We start from the raw sequence: 8,033 nt of genomic DNA, 5'->3' as shown, positions 1-8,033 counted from the left end.
TCTGTCAGATCTCATCCCCCATCACAGAGAGGCATTTTCCACCTTCAACGAACTTCCAGACTAAGGTGCTGAATGCAGTCAAACCTGCAAAGTAGATATTTTGCATCTGATTATCTGCTTTACACAATGCTGCTTCAGCACTACAAGATGGCAAATTATCAGGGCTTAGCAGCAGAAATCAACAGCTTTCAAAGTTCACCCTGTCACAATTTCTTTTTGTCAACACATTGAGTTCCCTGGTTAGTAAATGTACCTCAAGCATCCTTTCTTCCTGGATAATTACTCCACAAAAGTTAATGATGAATCCTTTCCAAACATATCAAGTTGTGGCAAATCTCTTGACTTAGGGGCATGCTCAGGTTGAACACACCTTGGGTAAATGAATTGTTCTTCAGATTAATTTGCCCTCTATCCAGAATGGGAGCTACTCTCAAGGTCTTGAAGAGCTAACTAAAAATGAACAGAGTTGGGACTGGCCAAAGTGCAGTCAATTCTACTGATACAAAATATTTAGAAAGCCCTTTAAGCAGGTTATTTCCAGACTCCCATAAAGCATAAAAGCAGTAATGTTAGGCCACTTCAAACAAAGGTAGACTGAATTTATCTTGTAGATAATAATCTCATATATCAGACCAGTATCATACATTGGCCTAATGGGCATATTTCAGGTGTGCTTTCCCAAAATGGCTTCTGGAATAGGTTTGGCCATATTCATGAATGCACACCAGTGAGGTTGTCCTCCACCAACCATCTAATCCCCCAGGATATTTCTATCAATCCAGTTTACTTTCATTTTTTCAGGGAGCTGCAAATCACTGGGCCTCCACCCTCCACCATTTTCATCAAGAACTTGCAGGCAAATGTTGGGCCCAGAGCATTCTTGAAAATACATATGATACTGGAGGCTGGTATTTTCTTTGGCAGTATCACTCTTCCACCACCACCCTCCTCCTCCTCCTCCTCCTCCTCCTCTTCTCTGATGTTTCATATATAGGGAGACTGGCAGGCACCAAGGGAGGTGCCCCTGAGTTACATTAATCTTCCAATCAATTGCAATTAATTAAGCAGAACACTATACATTTTCAGAAGTGAGCAGACAACCATTGTCTGTTTCACCCCACCAGCTCAACATCACAGCCACACTTGACAGAATCTAATGTGCAAGTCTGCATCTTTCTTTCACACCTCATCTTAAGTCTATGATAACAAGAAGCCTTCTACGTGATCCATATTTTCTCTCTCCCCACTAACCTTCTTGCTTTATTTACCATCTTGCCTGATGAAAAATTTTGGAGAACCCAAAATCTTGCATGCTGTTTGGGGATTTGGGCATTTTTCTCCTAGCCATTTTGGTTCATTCAAATGCAATCCATTGTTCATTTGATATTCCTTAGGTATTGGTTTAACAGTATAAAAACAGAAGATTACATTTGTTAAACACCATAGGAACTGCGTTTGCTTTCAGCTATGAAATTCAGGAGTAGATTTCACTCTTTGATTCATTCATCAGTGATTTGAAAAATGGTACCACTTTCCATTCAACCTTTGCAACAAAAAATCCAGACTGCCCAGTGAAACTTGGTATAAAAACACATATTTTCATTCTACACAATGCATTTGTTGTCTTGTAGGTGTTATGAATAGACAAGGTTGTAGACAAAGGCTGATTAGCGGGTTTGTGACTCAGCGTGGTTCATTCCTGTGTGATGGAATATGGATTATGTTTTGTGTACCTGAGAGACAACCCCTGTATCAAGGTGAATGATTCAGCTTAAGCTATGGGAAAGAGTTGTCTGCAAAACCTTCTTTGAGCAACCAAGACAAAACCTTAAGCAGAATTCATCACTCACCAATCTACCATCTTTTTTTGCTCATTCATGAGTGAGTGGTTGTCCTCAGAACAACCCTGTTTTTGTCTTCATGTAAGCAGGGCTGAGTTCTACCAAAGCCATGGAGTTCCCTGTGTCTCATTCTTGCATCTATGGCAGTGGTGCACAATCTTTAGTATCAAAAGCCATACCTGGCCATTGAATAGCATGGGGGCCCACTCTGCAATCCAAAAACTGGACCAGGTAAAAAAAAATCAGGTATGCCCAGAACAAACAAACAAGATTTATAGCTTTTTAATGGAGGATTGGGAAAGCCAGTTTGGTGTAGCAGTTAAGGCATCAGGCTAGAAACCGGGAGACTGTGAGTTCTAGTCCTGCCTTAGGCACAATGCCAGCGGGGTGACCTTGGGCCAGTCCCTTTCTTTCAGCCCTAGGAAGGAGGCAATAGCAAACCACTTCTGAAAAACCTTGCCAAGAAAACTGCAGGGACTTGTCCAGATAGTCTCTGAGAATCAGACTTGATTGAACAGATTTAAAAAAAATTATATGACTTTAGGTTTTATGGAATCTGTAAACCACCAGAAGTCCATATAGAATCAGCAGTATACTAATATTGCAACCAACCAATTCAAAATTTAAATTTATTTCAAATTATGTTAATTCTATACCGTTAGATATTATTACAGATAGGCCTCAGGTTATGACGGCAATTGGGACCGGAATTTCTGTCACTAAGTAATGTGGTTTTAAAGTGCAACATTATGTGACTGCATCACTTAGCAACAGCTATCCCGGCAGTCCCGGTTGTTGTCATTAGCAATGATCTTACATGACCGCGACTTGCAACTTCCTGCCAGCTTCCAATAAGCAAAGTCCATGGGAAGTCAGCAGGAAGTTGCAAGTCCTGGGTGGCTCATAAGTAGGCAGGCAGGAGGGCAAGCGCTATGGAGGGCAGGGGGGATGGAGGACGGTTGCTGCAGAAGTGAGTGAGCATTATGGAGTGTGGGCGGGGGGTGCTGTGGGCAGGCACATTATGGAGTACGAGATCCCTGGGAAAAGCAGTGGGACTTAAGGGAGCAACTTGCGACCCTCCCTGCCGGCTTCCCCATTGACTTTGCTTGTGGGAAGCCAGCAGGGAAGGTCACAAATGGTGATCACATGACTGTGGGATGCTGCAACTATCACAAGTGCAAGCTGGTTGCCAAGTGCCCGAATCGTGATCATGTGACTGTGGGTGTGCTGCAATGGCCAGAAATTTGAGTACCAGTTGAAGTACCACTCATTCAGTGCCATCGCAACTTTGAATGGTTGCTAAACGAGTGGCCATTAACCGAGGACTACCTGTACTTATTTTTAAAGAAGTTGAGAGACCCAGGAACAAAATGCTCATCTAACACACCATATACATGTATATATCCTACTCTCTGAATCCTAGGTAACTGTCATCTTTATTCCTTTGATGTTGTTGTTGTTGTCAGTGGCCCAATAAACAGGAGATAAGAACAAAACTAGCCAAGGCCCATCTTAATCCAGCAACTGTTTTTCATACAGACCAACTAAATGTCAGTTGGCAAACAGAAGGCGGAGACATACCTCCTGTCCCGCCAGTATTCCCCTGAAGCCAGCATCTGAAGGCATGCTGCCTCAAGCTGGAGATAAGATTGAATCATTAAGTCAATAGCCCTCCAAAGACCTGCCTTGAATGTATTCAGTTCCCTTTGAAATCCTGCCAAGTTAGTGGTCTTCACCACATCTTGTGCTATAATCCACAGGTCAATGGAGTATTTTGCAAAGGAGTATGCAGACAGGTTTGGCATTTGCCTGGAAGAGAAACTGGAACTTTGCAACAAATGAAGCTCTTTTTAGACATTATTCACTTCCATCAAGCAAACATGATTCTTGTGGATCATGTAATTCTACCCCCAGCAGACAGCAGAGTTTTTTGAAGTTTGGAGAGGCCTCCACATGTAAAAAGCCTTCTTCCGCCTTCTTTATAGGACACTGATTTAGGCAATGGCTGCTGCAGTAATAACTATGGGTAAAACCAAAGGCTTGTTTGCAGCAGTGGGGAGCATATGGAGGAAGCAGTGCATTATGCAAAGTGTCTGGCTCTTTTGCTGTTACTATGGATCTGCAGTTTGTATAAAACAAAAGAAACCATAGTTACATGAACATGCATCAGGACATAAGAAGATCTCTCCTGAATCAGGCTAAAGGACCATCTTATCCAGCATTGTAGATTGCACAGTGGCCAGCTGAATGCATTTAGGAAGCTCACATACCTGGATTGGAGGATGATCATTCTATTCCGCTGTCATTTTCTAGAAACCCTTACTTAAAATATGATGGGTTTCAGAAGGGAGTATACAGCCATCAAGATTAATAGCCATTGATGGTCTAATCTTTCATGGCTGTAGCTCACCCCCTTTTAAAACCCTCCCATTGCATAGTCCCCAACATATTGACCATTTGGCTCATGGGCTACGTGAATTAATGCATTCAAATTCTGTCCTCTTTATTAAACTGCATAGATCGCAAGGCTAGATTCTCACAGGACAGCCTGCATCATTTGTCTGATATATAAGTGCTTGTCCTATAGTGTATCCAAAAGATATACAAACTTTCAAAGCATTGCTTCACACATGCACATTTGTCACAAGATGGTTTCATCATCAGTGATGTGACTGAGCCATAAATGGGTCAAAGGCCATAAGAGATACCATCCCCAAGCACAACGCTTTTCCATTGGAAACAGTGCCCAGATTGAGATGAAGTGATGTGTGGGCATGGATGAAAAGAAAGGTTATTGGATGCAGTGTAATTCATTAGAGGAAACCATTATTTCTGCTACAAGTGACATAGAAATGGAAATACATATTGCAAAGTGGCTTCTTTTTCCTGTTCTCAAAAATGGCCCTTCCCTGTCTCATTGTCTGCTTCAGGAATAAGACCCTGTTGCCTTTTTGTCTCTTCTTCATTATAAACGGCTGGCTCCATCTTTGCCCCAGCCAGCCCTTAATAATATTGGGTGACCTTTTTTACTCCATATCTTTCAATGTATTTCAGACTAAAATTAGATTTCCCTTTTCTGGAGAAGGATGTGCCCTTTGGCTGGTCAATAGTTTGCAAAGGGAAGCAAATCTGGGGCCTACCACTGGAATTGAAAGTCAGGGGCATCCTGGAAGGACAGAGAAAAGAGATGAATATACTACTGGAACACCCCACATGTTAGCTCACAGCAGTGAACGTTTCCTGTTTTCACCCTTCTTGCCTAATATTTCCACACAGTGATTGAGAGAGCTTTCTCTCATGACTTCTGGATGCATGCTGAGAGCATGTACTCCATCACAAGCAAAAAACATGGGATCTAACATCACAAGTTATTCAAATGAGAAAGAAAAGAGTCATTTTCAGGTGATCATTTCTATACTATGTTCAACGGGGCTCCAGGCTGGGTAAGACAACTGTCAAATCCCTCCACATGAGCCAATTCAACAGGAAGTTTCATGATGAGCAAAGAAAATTTCAGAATTGTTTCTGAGGGATGATTGTGACATATAGATCTGTCCCGATGTGCATTTGTTCACCCAAATGTGTGAGTAAAGCTGACCTTTCAGAGGGAACAATGAGTGCAATCCTGTTCCCCTCACTCAAAGCTTGGAAGATCCAGCTGGTGACCATTGGTGATCACTAGAGCTTAAGATTTTCTCTCTTTTAACAATCACTGTAATTCAACAAAACAAGCAGGTGCAAAGCAGTGGTCTCCAATGTGAGTTGTACTTCCACAAATGACACGGCCACGCTGAAACCTCAGGGGCATTCTGAAGAAGTCAAAATGGTGAGAGATGTTTAGCGTTAGATGTTTAGTGGCCTAGTGTTTTCTTTGCCCACAGAACGAAAAAGGGAAGCCAGGGGAATCTACACTTCTGTTTGCCTGCTTATGAGCAGGTGCTTGGTGTCTGAACCAGGCCACCATGGACACTGACTTGTGTATCTGGTGAGCCTCTCTCCCTCCTCATGGCAATTGTCTTGGAAGCTCACTCCCAACACGTGTTCCAGTGCTTCTGAAAGAGCTGTCCTTCCTCAAGATGTGTTGGGACTGGTAGAGGCTTCTCTGCTGGACAAAGCCCATCTACAGCTACACCAACAGAAGTAAACAGAAGTCTCCTTTAAGTCCAGTTTGATTCCTACTGCCTACCTGGACACAACCATGCAGTTTTCTTAGCAATAACACTGAAGCATTCTGCCATTACTCTCTTCTGGCTGGTTCTTTCAACTTCCCATTATTGTGTAGTCCCTGGAATCTCCCATCCAAGGACTAATCAGGTCCAACTCTACTTAGCTTTCAGAGATCAGCTAAGAGCTGCCACCAAACCACTCTTAATTTAAAAAAAAAACGTTTTCTAATACTTGGAAAAGAACTTGATTGACTGCTCAGTTTCACTGAGACACTCCTTTTGCCCCACAATACTTTGGTTGTACTTGAGCATAAATAGCTACCTGGTCTGCAAAGAGCTTCCTGAAACCATTGTTTTAAGATTCTAACATATTGCAGAATGGTGTTCATTTTCTACCTTGCTCTTTACATGCAAAAACACTTTTGTTACTTTTTTTCCCTGTACTTTGAGCATCCTACAAGAACAGTTACTATGAAATTAAAAATCTAGCTTTGCTTCTTCTTTTTAGTTATAATAAAGTCATTACAATATTATTTTGTTATTCTGTACCAATTCTAAAGGAACTGAAAATCAGGTTAATGAAACCAAAGTTTGTATTTTATTCCCTTAGCAACCAATGTTTCACAATACTGGCATATTGTCTTCAAAGAATTGCATTAGCCAAGTGCTTAATATTTTATAATTGCACTCACATTTTACATCCCATTACTTAATCGTGTTTCTTCAAAACGCACCGTATAAGCTAATGTTCTGCCGAACAATAGGAAATGATAGTCATAACAATAAAACATTTCTCATTTGTTTTCCCCCTTTCTCTCTGGGGATGCAGCTGAAATGTAAAACTTGCTAATAGGTTACATCCCTGGTCCATGGTTTCAAAATTAGAAAGTGCCACAGCTCAAGACAGACGGAGCAGATCAAAGATAAGGAAAGAGTCAAAGCAAAGGATAAAGGATCTGTTTTCCCATTACTTTGCACAGAGAGTCATAATATTGTTTTATGCCCCCAAGAAATGTGTTTTCTGCTCCTTCTATCCCTATGATTAAGAGTTTCTGGACAGGGTGACTTATCCCTAAAGCATGTGATTCGTATACTGGGTGTACGTGTTCTGACTCAGTGCTGACTGTGAACATGTGGTCACTTTTTGCTGAAAGGAGATAATTTCCTATGCCCGTACGGGTTGTCTAAATTTATCAGCCATTTTCTGACAAATAATTGGATTGCATGGCTGTCTTTGCAATAACCCACACTACAAAAGTGAGTAAACAAACCTTTTAGAACAGAAATAATGCCTACTCTTAGTCCTAGCAAAATATAGTCAAAGAGCAGAGATTATTCCTTCAAGAACTTAGTTCTGGGAGTATTACCCTATAGGACAACTTCTAGATACAATGGGACTGCAAGTCCTAGAATTCCCAACCAATACGGCCCCACGTTAGGGAAAGCTTTAAGCTTAAGAAAGCTCTGCTTGTGTGTCTCCCTGTGAGAAGAACTAGATAGAGTAAAATATCATTTGGGGGCAGTGCCACCACATCTGTGTCTCTCTGCTCCAATGGAAGCATGTGAAGATCTGCCATTGCAGGCCTTGTTGATTGAGGTCCTGGAAATCTGCTTCTAGTCAACATTACCAGTGCTGGACCATTGATGATGCTACCACATTTACCTGAATGGTATGTTAACTGCTTTTGTTAACATTTGCTTAATTATATGTCTGCTTCTTCTTCTTCTTTAATTCAAGTTCATCATGCAGCTATTGGTAGCTATCTGCCTTGATGGCTACTTCCTACCTCCAGAATCCCAGGCAGTATCATGGGAGGAGTATTGCCTTCTTCCCATGTTTGTGAGCTTTCCTATTGCATCTGACTGACCACTGCACAATACAGGATGTTGGACCAGATGGGATATTAGCTGATTCAGCAGGCCTCTTCTTGTTTTATCTTGATTTTAGCAAAGCATTTGACAAAATTCCCCATGACAATCTCATCAGCAAGCTAGTTAAATTCCAGAAAGCTATGAAGACCTGGCT

Source organism: Candoia aspera, chromosome 4, assembly GCF_035149785.1.
Source record: "Candoia aspera isolate rCanAsp1 chromosome 4, rCanAsp1.hap2, whole genome shotgun sequence".
Taxonomy (NCBI): Eukaryota; Metazoa; Chordata; class Lepidosauria; order Squamata; family Boidae; genus Candoia; species Candoia aspera.
The sequence above is the reverse complement of the archived record's forward strand: the minus strand, read 5'-3'. Positions refer to the sequence as shown.